Genomic DNA, 10571 nt, shown 5'->3' with positions numbered 1-10571 from the left:
TGGGACAAACTGAATATGCCTGTCTTCGTGCTAAAATATTGCATAAATCTTAAGGGTGTCCAAAGGCTCTTTACTGTCCTGTTTGTAAGCACTTTCTTACTTCTATACACTATATGTATCCTCCTTTATCCGTTATCCTTTCTGCCTGAGGATTCTCTGGAGTCTTTTATAGTCTTAGCCGTTTCAAAGCAGAAGCTATGAAATTGGTATTTAATGTTTTTTAAAAACTACTTCTCCTGTTTAAAAGAAAATATTACATCCCAGTAGGGGAACATGATTTTTTCCTTCCATATCCCCCTCATGGCATGTCCTTGGATGACTTTCCAATGGTGATCAGTAGTAGTGGTTTGGTTTAAAAGGGACCATGGTGTCTTGAGAAGACAGAAAAATGAACAAGGCACTGACTTTCAGCCAGCTCTGCCTTGAACTCATCTATAGACAGATCTTTAACGTCCCAAACGTATTGTTTTCTTAAACTGCAAGAATAAAGGTAGTGATAGTTCCTCTGTTGACCTCACAGAGATGTGGGGGAAAAATGTGAGAAAAAAGGAGAGCTACATCCTAATTGTTAATGCTAATGGCAGAAACAAATGATCTAACCCACAGGGAATCCAATATAGCTGTATTTCACTTTGGAAAGCAGTTTGACACATAAGCATACAGAGATGAGGTTCAGATAGGAAACACCCCAGTGAAAAGATTTTTTTCCAGTATGTTCCTCCTTGTCTAGCTACCAACCAGGGAGGTGGTAGCCCAGAGAAGTTTCAGCCCACGTACAGATTACCTGGAGTTGATTGTATGAGTCAATGCTTTTTTTTTTTTAGCTCTTTGGAGGTAATACATTCTTATTCCTGTCATTATCAGTTGGACCTCCATGCTACACCTTTCTAAGAATTAAATGCCTAGATGGATTCAATGTAGTGTGAATGTTCTATGTAACAGCTAATAGAGTTTTAACAAGTGACTTGAATGATTTTTCCTAACTTGTTTGCAACTGATAGCTCATATTGAATGTTTTTATGTAAACTTTGTATTGTTGGGAAGAATTACCCAATCAGAGATTTATATTTTCATAAATGTTACATTTAGTTAAATTTTGTTACAGAGTTGTTACACTAGAAAATTATTGCAGTCTTCAAAAAAGGTATAGTCTTGTGTATGTATTGTTTGTATGAATAAAGGATAAACTACTTAGATTTGCATGGTGTTTATTTTTCTCCCCCAACTTTAGCAGGTTCAGTTCAATATCTTCAATAATATTAATAATTGTTTATGCTTACTGAGTGCTTACTGTACATGAGACACTTTTTGGAGCTTTGCATGTTCTAAGCCATGTAATCTTCACAAGAGCCATATGAAGTAGGCACTGGAAACATTCCAAAGGTACAAATGAAGAAACCTAAAAACAGAGGTCCAGAGGGAATCGCTGAACAGGATTTCAGCACATCATCAATTTCTTTTTGTTACCTTTTCACAGCACATAAAAAAGCACATAAAGCATTGAGTATCTAGCAGACACTTATTAATAATAACCTAGAAGAATATTCTCTAATTTCCAGATTATAGACCAGACTAGGCTCTGAAGTTTACTGGAGGTCCTTGCAAACTCCCAGAATTTTCAGGTATAACCATAACCACAATAGTTGAGGCATTCATTCAGCAAATATTCACTTGGGTATGCATTCTGCCATGATGACAAATTTGAGTAAAATAGGTTATACCTTCTTTGATTTCAGTCTTAATAGGAAAACAGGAAGCAAGTATTATGTGTAGTACATCAAATTCAGTTCTCAGAGAAAATGTAGAGGAGTGGATCATTATTATTTGCATAAGACTATTTAATATACATGAAGTTTGCTGTTTATATAAATATCTTCCCTCCTAGGAGCAAGAATACAACAAACACTGTACTTGCTATGTCCAAGATATTATGTTACGCCTAGGATGATTTAAAAATTAGTCATGCACACCTCTGCCCTCCAGAATCCTATAATCTAAGGGAGATGCAACTAAATTACATATAAGACAGACTATGATTTAAAAAAAAAAAAAAGTTGTTAAACGTGAAAGCCAGGTGCTAAGGATACACTGCAGCTGCTGCTGCTGCTAAGTCGCTTCAGTCGTGTCCAACTCTGTGCGACCCCATAGACGGCAGCCCACCAGGCTCTCCTGCCCCTGGGATTCTCCAGGCAAGAACACTGGAGTGGGTTGCCATTTCCTTCTCCAATGCATGAAAGTGAAAGTGAGGTCATTCAGTCGTGTCCAACTTTTCGCGACCCCATGGACTGCAGCCCACCAGGCTCCTCCATCCTTGGGGTTTTCCAGGCAAGAGTACTGGAGTGGGGTGCTACTGCAGAGGAACAAATAAATCCAGTTCAGTTCAGTCACTCAGTCGTGTCCGACTCTTTGCAACCCCATGAATTGCAGCACGCCAGGCCTCCCTGTCCATCACCAGCTCCCAGAGTTCACTCAAACTCACGTCCATGGAGTCAGTGATGCCATCTAGCCATCTCATCCTCTGTAGTTCCCTTTTCCTCCTGCCCCAACTGGGGATCAAAAAGGATGGCCAAGAGAGGGCAACAGAGAGCAGGGGCTTCAAGGATAAGCAGCACTTAGCTGTCAGAATGTCAGAATGACACTTCAGGTGGAGGAAGCTGCCTTAGCAAACTCAGGGAGAGCCAAAGTATCTCCAAAGTACTTAGATGACTTTATATGCTACGTGGGGATTTTAAACTTTTTCTGGTAATCGATGTGTGCTACTGCTGCTGCTGCGTCACTTTAGTCGTGTCCGACTCTGTGCGACCCCATAGACGGCAGCCCACCAGGCTTCCCGTCCCTGGGATTCTCCAGGCAACAACACTGGAGTGGGTTGCCATTTCCTTCTCCATTGCATGAAAGTGAAAAGTGAAAGTGAAGTTCCTCAGTCGTGTCCGACTCTAGCGACCCCATGGACTTGCAGCCTACCAGGCTCCTCTGTCCATGGGATTTTCTAGGCAAAAGTACTGGAGTGGGCTAAGTCACTTCAGTTGTGTCTGACTTTTTGCGACCCTATGGACTGTAGCCCACCAGGCTCCTCTGTCCATGGGATTCTCCAGGCAAGAATATTGGAGTGGACTGACATGTCCTCCTCCAGGGGATCTTCCCCACCCAGGAATCAAACCTGTGTCTCCTGCATTGCAGGTGGATTCTTTATCACTGAGCCACTGGGGAAGCCCATAATAACCTGTAGGGAATCATTAAAAAGTTTTTGAGAAAGGGAATAGTCTGGTTGAAATGGTATTTTAGAATGCCTGGGGCAATACTATGTCAGCTGAATTAGTGATGAAAGAGACCATGAGCTAAGAGACCAGTAAAGAGACTGTTGCAAAGGTCTGATATAGAAAGCATAAGAACTTGATCTTAAGGCAGTGGCAATGAACTTGCTAAGAGGAGTAACTTCAGGAATCACTGATAGAGAAGACAGTGATAGAGGTTGGTGATGAAAAAGAAGGAAAATTCTAATTCCAGTTCCAACCAAAACTGAGTGGAGAGTAGAGTTACAAATGTAAAATGAATAGGTTAGGAGATGAAAATGAGGGAGATAATAAAGTTGGACCAAGAGAGTTTAAAGGTTAAGACATCCATGCAGGCAATTGGAAATATATCCATCCAATGGAGAAAACTGAGCTAAAAATATAGAATCTAACCAGTAATCTCTTTCTCAAAAGTCTAAAATGCTTAGTATGGCACTTGCTTGATTATAATGAAAGCCAATACTATGCTATGTTAAGTCACTTCAGTCGAGTTAGATTCTTTTCGACCCCATGGACTGTAGCCCTCCAAGCTCTTCTGTCCATGGGATTTCCCAGACAAGAATACTGGAGAGGTTGCCATTTCCTTCTCCAAGGGATCTTTCCAACCCAGGGATCGAACCCACATCTCCTGCATTGCTGGAGTCTCCTTCACTGCAAGCAGATTCTTTGCCACTCAGCCACCAGCGTTAGTCACTCAGTCATTTTGGACACTTTTTTTTTTGACCGCATGGACTATAGCCCTTCAGGTTATTCTGTCCATGAAATTCTCCAGGCAAGAATACTGGAGTGGGTTGCCATTCCCTTCTCCAAAGCCAATACTGCTGCTGCTGCTGCTAAGTCGCTTTAGTCATGTCCAACTCTGTGTGACCCCATAGACAGCAGCCCACCAGGCTCCCCCATCCCTGGGATTCTCCAGGCAAGAACACTGGAGTGGGTTGCCATTTCCTTCTCCAATGCATGAAAGTGAAAAGTGAAAGCGAGGTCGCTCAGTCATGTCCAACTCTTTGAGACCCCATGGACTGTAGCCTCCCAGGCTCCTCCATCCATGGGATTTTCCAGGCCAGAGTACTGGAGTGGGTTGCCATTTCATTCTCCAAAGCCAATACTATAACCTTTTAAAAAGTTTGTCTCTTCTTTTGTTTAGAACTATGTTGACAAATATTTGACGGGAAAGAATGGAGACACAGACGTAGAGAACCGACTTGTGGACATAGTGAGGGAAGGAGAGGATAGGACAAATTGAGAAAGTAGTACTGCCATATATACAGTGGCATGTGTAAAATAGATAACCAGTGGGAAGCTGCTGTGTAACACAGGGAACCCAGCCTGGTGCTCTGCGACAACCCAGAGGGGTGGGATGGGAGGGGGCAGGAAGGCTCAAGAGGAAGGGAATATATGCATAATTATGACTGAACCACCACAACACTGTAAAGCAATTATCCTCCAATAAAAAAAAATGCATATCCACTCAAATTACTGGGTTGGCCAAAAAAGTTTGTTTAGGTTCTGCAAGCTGTTACAGGAAACCCAAATGAACTTTTTGACCAACCCAATAGCTTTCTTAGCTTCCATGACTTAGCATCAGAGAACAATTTATATGCCAATGAAAACATAAACACACCTTAAAAACTAAGTGAATCATGGTGTTTCATTCCCATATGCATGAAGAAACCATAGGCTTTTCTTCTGTATTTTTTTATGAGGGGCCCCTCTGAGCTCCATTTGGCATTCCATGTGATCTGCATTAACTACAGATTACACATTGTACGGGACACATCAGAGGGTTTGGGTTAGTGGATCAACATGACAGGCTGGTATCAACATGATAAACTGGTAACTTGAGGTTAACACCACTACCTGTGGTTTATAGTATCCCCCCAGCCTTTAATAGATGAGGGTAACCTAGCCAGCAGTTTGAGCAGACTGAGGGCAGTGGTGCCTCATTTGTTAAAACATATTTTTTCACCCTCCCTGACCCCATGCATCCATATGTCTAGGATGGAGCCCAAGAATCTGCAGTTTTACTAAATTCCCCCAGATGATGCCGATTCTGCTAGTCTGGGAAACATACTTTAAAACCCAAGATAAACACCCAAGTCTTTTTGGTCAAAATAACCAACTAAAACTTACCATCATCCTGTGAACATGTTTAAAGCATGGGTTAGAAATTGGATAAGATGGTTCTTTACGGGGACAAAGTGTTTTATCAGAAAGTAATGTAAAACAGCATGCACGTGTGCTAAGTCCCTTCAGTCGTGTCTGACTCTTTGCGACCCCAAGGACTGTAGCCTGCCAGGCTCCTCTGTCCATGGGATTCTCCAGGAGAGAATAGTAGAGTGGGTTGCCATTTCCTCCTCCAGGGGAACTTCCCAATCCAGGGGTGGAATCAGTGTCTCCTATGTCTCCTGCCATTGGCACGCAGGCTCTTCACCACTAGCGCCCCCTGGGAAGCCCAAAACAGTATGTAACATCCCTAATAATCTATCATTTTAAAACATGCAGCCACTACATAAGTGGAATGATTCAAAAAAGGAGTTTTCCCCGTAAAGTGTGACAAACGTTGTCATGTAAATAGCGCTGGAATCACTGGAGTGGACAGATTACATCTTTAAATGGCATCCTTCCCTGTTGCTTCTCCAGCCGACTGTTTCATGCTGACGCTCTCTGAATGAACGAATGAAGGGCAAAGAGAGAAAAGGACAAGCTAGGTGGCGCCCTTGCTTAACAGATTTCCCTGTTAAGGCCAACACCGACGCACTTTGGCGCACAGGTGAAAAGAATCTCCAACACTTAAGTTCTGTTTTAGGGTAAATCAACCCACCGTAAGTGTGTGGATGGCTACAAGCTCAGGCTTGGAGCTCAGAATGGTAGACGGAGTGTGGCAGCCGAGGTTCCAACACCCCAGGAACAGAGAGGCAAAGTGGGGAACAGGGGGAGCATGACTTCGTTAAACTCCCACCGCGGTCTCCAGGGTGCCGGAGAGGCTATGCAACTTCCCAGGGAATTCTCATCCTGGTAGCATCTGCGCTCTTTCCCAGAATATTTATCCCTTAAAGGCAGGCGACAGTGCGTACGCCAGGCACGCACTTGCCAGAACGAGGGAGGAAACAAAACCACAAGTTCACGGGAAGAAGGGGGGATACATCAGTTTGCCAGGGAGTGCACTTATGTATCTCCTCACTTACGTCCCGCATCTTAGGAAGCTCCCCTCTCCCCGCAGCATGACTGTAAAGTAGGCACCAAAAAGTTTCCCCGAGCGAGCGGGCGGCTGGCATGCAGCCTGGGTGTCGACGATCAGAAGCCGAGCTCCGGGATTTTCTGCTTGGGTGCGCCCCGGAGGCCAGCCTGGGTTCCGGGGCGGGGGTGTGGGGAGTCAGTAGTCGGGCTCGGGGAGCCCTCTGGAGCGGCGCGGGCAGCGCAGGTAAAGGGTTACGCGGGCCCTGGAGGCTCGCCCGCCGGCCAGGCCACGTGACGCGCGGGCCCAATGACGGCGCCGGGGCGGCAGCTGCGAGCGCCGCGGGTCCGGGCGGCACTGAGCCGCCGGCGTTTCCCAGCGCGGCCGCCTGAGGCCGGCGAAGCCATGGGCGCCAGGACCCCGCCGCCGCCGCCGCAGCCCCAGGTAGGGACCGTCTCCAGCCCCGCGCTCTCCGCCCCGCCACGAGCAGCACCAGAGCTTGACTTCTGCGGGGCTCGGCTTTGTGGCTTAATTGCCCCCACTTCTCTCGCCGGGTATTTTTACGTCTTTATTTCCTTTTGCCATGAGGGAAAAAGTGGGGGGTGGGAGTGAGGCAATTCTCAGTTTGATTGCTTTGGAAAGGTCAGGTCATTCAAGAAAAGGCTCTGGAAGAGAGGCAAAATGCAGAATGGGGTGAGGTGGGGGGACTTTTACTAACTCCCCCAAACTGAACACCAAGACAGCTTACAAAGCTTGGCATCTAATTGGTGTGCGAAACACTTTTGTGTTTAAATCTCTAATTAATGAACTTTCAAGAGTGCCTGAGAACTTGGATTGGAAAAACTGCAAAAGATTTCCCACTATTTCTAAGAACCCCGTCTTTCCCCCATTTTTAAGCATCTGAGTGTTTTTTTTCTTTTAAGGAAAACGGAAATGGACGGTGACCGCCGTTGTTTCTTTGAAATGTCCTTGAGTCCCAGGATTTTGCTCTTTCAGGGGTGCTAGCGCCCTGGGTGGCGATGAGTAGGGGTGGAAGAGGGGGGCAGTGCTAGGAAGCAACGCGTGTTGAAGGCGGGTCCCAGGTGCAAACGGTTAAATGGTCACACATGGTTTGCTGAATATTTAATAATTAGGCAAATATCTCCCAGGTCAGTTACTTGGGTCTCAGTGACCTTGGGAGTCCAGATGAGGTGAGATTTTCATAAACCACCACTGAACGAATTTTCCAAAGATATAAGACAAAAATCTTTTTTTTCCCCTCAAGCCCTGCAATTAACCTTAAAAACAAAACAAAAACTCCCTTTAGTAATTTAGTACATCTTATTTTCCATTGTGGTATAGAAGTTTGCCCAGTGAATTTAGAGGAAGTCAGTGTTCCATGAGGTGGTTCAAATTATTGAAGAATAGGATGCTTATTTTCTTTCTGTCAATATCAGAGAGAATTACTGATGGCACATCTCACCATGGCTTGTGAATGTTACTGGGTGGTTGTAAACAGGCTATTTAAGAAATGTTTGAGAGTTGAATGAGAAAGAAGGGGAAAGTTGTCGCTTCTTTTAAAGACAGTAGATTCTGTTATTTGCCGGTTATTCCCCCACTGAATCCTCAAGATGACACTGTTTTAAGGAGACATGTTAAAGTCTTCTAAGGCTAAGCACTCAGGTCTCTGGGACAGCCTAACAGTCATGAGGCAGACCACTGAAACAATTACAAGGCTCTGAAGGTCAAGTAAAGTTCTGGGGTAGCTTGTATTTCACTAAAGTGTGAAGAGTTAGTTATAGGAAACTGCCTTGATCACAGAGGTGAAATGGAGCAGACACTGACAGAGGCGGGGTTCTGCTGCTTTTTCTTCTTGGCTCACTCTGTGCCCATCATGGTCTTGTTCTTTGATTCAGCAAGTATGCAATAAGCACCTATCTCAAGGTGCTTATCTGACCTTATCTGACCCTATCTGACACCTATCTGACCCTGGGGTGTGGTTCTCAAAGGTTCTGAAGATTTAGATGTGTAATGACATCTACAGATTAAGTCGGCCAGTCTTAGCTAGATTCTAAAGAGCTTTTACATATCTGGAATTTAAAACAAAACAGTAGCTTGAGTATCAACTAAATATGTTCATTAGCCTAGGAATGGAACAGTCCCTCTAACTTCCCACCTAGTCCCTGTCTGAACCTGGAAACAACCCAGCTAAGCTCTGGCCCGAATCCAGCATCTGCCCAAGGGCAGAGCAGGGGCTATCCTCCTTGCTCCAGGAACTGCTCTGCCCTTGGTGCCCTGGGAGCCCATTGATTGTGCTTCCAGGAATGGACTTCAATTTCCAAATAGTTAAATACCAATTCTTGGTAGCTGACTTTCCTCCACCTGGACTGTCAGATTCCCCTAGTTCTACAGTTCTTTTTAGTAACTCAGAATCTTGAACTCTTTTCGGATCTTCGGAAAACAGAACCTAGCTCCCTTTTCTCTCTCTCTTTTTGAGGGTATTGCATTGAGGCTTTCCAGGTGGCACTAGTGGTAAAGAACCCACCTGCCAATACAGGAGGCATAAGAGACACGCGGGTTTGATTCCTGGGTTGGGAAGATCCCCTGGAGAAGGGCATGGCAGCCCACTCCGGTGTTCTTGCCTGGAGAATTCCATGGACAGAGGGGCCTGGCGGGCTACAATCCATGGGATAGCAAAGAGTTGGACACGACTGAAGTGACTTAGAACTCATATACAGCACGCATTTTGATTATTGGTGGCAGATAGACTTACTGGGTATCTAGAAAAGAGGAATTAATAGATTCATCCTCAGGCAGACCTGAGCTGTCACCCATCTGCCAGTCAGACGGGTCATCCTGTTACAGTCTCATAGTCTGGTTATTACCTGAATGCTATTTAAGAAAATAAAATGAAAATGAAATCTTCTATCTACTCTCCCCTTTCTAATCTGAGAAAATCATGGTCCCAAAGAGTTTGGAATCTTCAAGAGGAACACATATCACCAAAATGACCCTACCCTAAAGAATACTTGCAACACACCCATCAGGTGAATGTATATCCTCAAGCAAAGACTTAAATACCTCAAATACTAATTCAGTGTTATCAAGCATCTTCGAAAAGACTCTTCTGAGCTGCAGTGAACAGTATTAACATAAGGCAAAGGGTATCATGTCTCACATTTTCCCATGGGCAGTAAAACTCCATGTACAAACAGCTCTCGAAAATTGAATGAAACCCCAACCTGGTCTTGGAGACAGCATATTTGTAGACACTCGACCAGGTACTAGGAATACAGTCCTTGCCTTCAGGGGTCTTACAGTCTTCAGAAAAGCCATTAGAGGATTTTAAGCTGAGCAGATCTGTATTTGAGAAACTTCACTTCCGCTGCAGTGAGAATGAAATGGGGAAGATACAAGCAAGGTGGGTGCTGAGAAAAATCCCACCAGAGGAGAGGGTGAATTGACTCAAAAGATACTTGGGCAAAGGTATTTAAGATATTAACTCAAAAAATACCAGATGATTCAAGTCTCTGAAGTTAGTTTACATGTCATTTCAAAATACATGTGCTCCAGGTAGATAAGCAGAAGCCACTTCCCATTGCAATGTTGTCCCTATTGAACGGAGCTACCCTGGGGCCCCACCTAGTTCGTTTCTATCACAAAAGAAAGTTTTTGATACAGAGTGAGCTGATTTTTTTTTTTCACCCTTTCAACAACCTTGTGCCTCTTTATACAGACTTAACTATACACATAGGGACTTCCCTGGTGGCTCAGTGGTAAAGAATTTTGCCTGCTAATGCAGAAGACATGGGTTTGGTCCCTGGTTCAGTAAGATCGGCTGGAGAAGGAAATGGCAACCCACTCCAGTGTTCTTGGCTGTGAAATTCCACGGACAGAGGAACCTGGTGGGCTACGCTTCAGGGTATTGCAAAGAATCAGATACAACTTAACAACTAAAGTACTATCCAAAGGCAAAATTAAGATAAACAGTTGCTCCCTTATTTCCTAATTTAGCTTAATTCCTCCCAGGAATAAAAATACCCTGACTTTTGACTATGTAACATAATGGAAGTGGGTGTAACAGTCTTTTTTTTTTTCTTATAAATTGCCTACCTTATGGCCTG

At 44.4% G+C, this 10571-nt stretch overlaps 1 protein-coding gene across 5 annotated transcripts in view; it reads left to right on the top strand.

Moving 5' to 3' along the window:
• Window positions 1-6806: 6806 nt before the first annotated feature.
• PGCKA1 (PDCD10 and GCKIII kinases associated 1) overlaps window positions 6807-10571 on the top strand; it is an 81394-nt gene continuing 77629 nt past the window's right edge. For 3 of the 5 annotated variants that reach the window (XM_086406168.1, XM_086406169.1, XM_086406167.1), the window contains exon 1: window positions 6807-6912. The gene's annotated coding sequence lies outside the window, so the exon portion shown is untranslated. Of the gene's footprint in view, window positions 7023-10571 lie in introns of all 5 variants that reach the window. The other 2 variants (XM_086406170.1, XM_086406173.1) reach the window with 1 other exon arrangement.

The sequence above is a fragment of the Bos grunniens genome, chromosome 6 (genome assembly GCF_055505025.1).
Source record: "Bos grunniens cultivar Pamir isolate PY7600 chromosome 6, Bosgru_T2T1.0, whole genome shotgun sequence".
NCBI classification, from domain to species: domain Eukaryota; kingdom Metazoa; phylum Chordata; class Mammalia; order Artiodactyla; family Bovidae; genus Bos; species Bos grunniens.
Note: the sequence above shows the minus strand (reverse complement) of the source record. Positions and strands in the feature narration are given on the sequence as shown.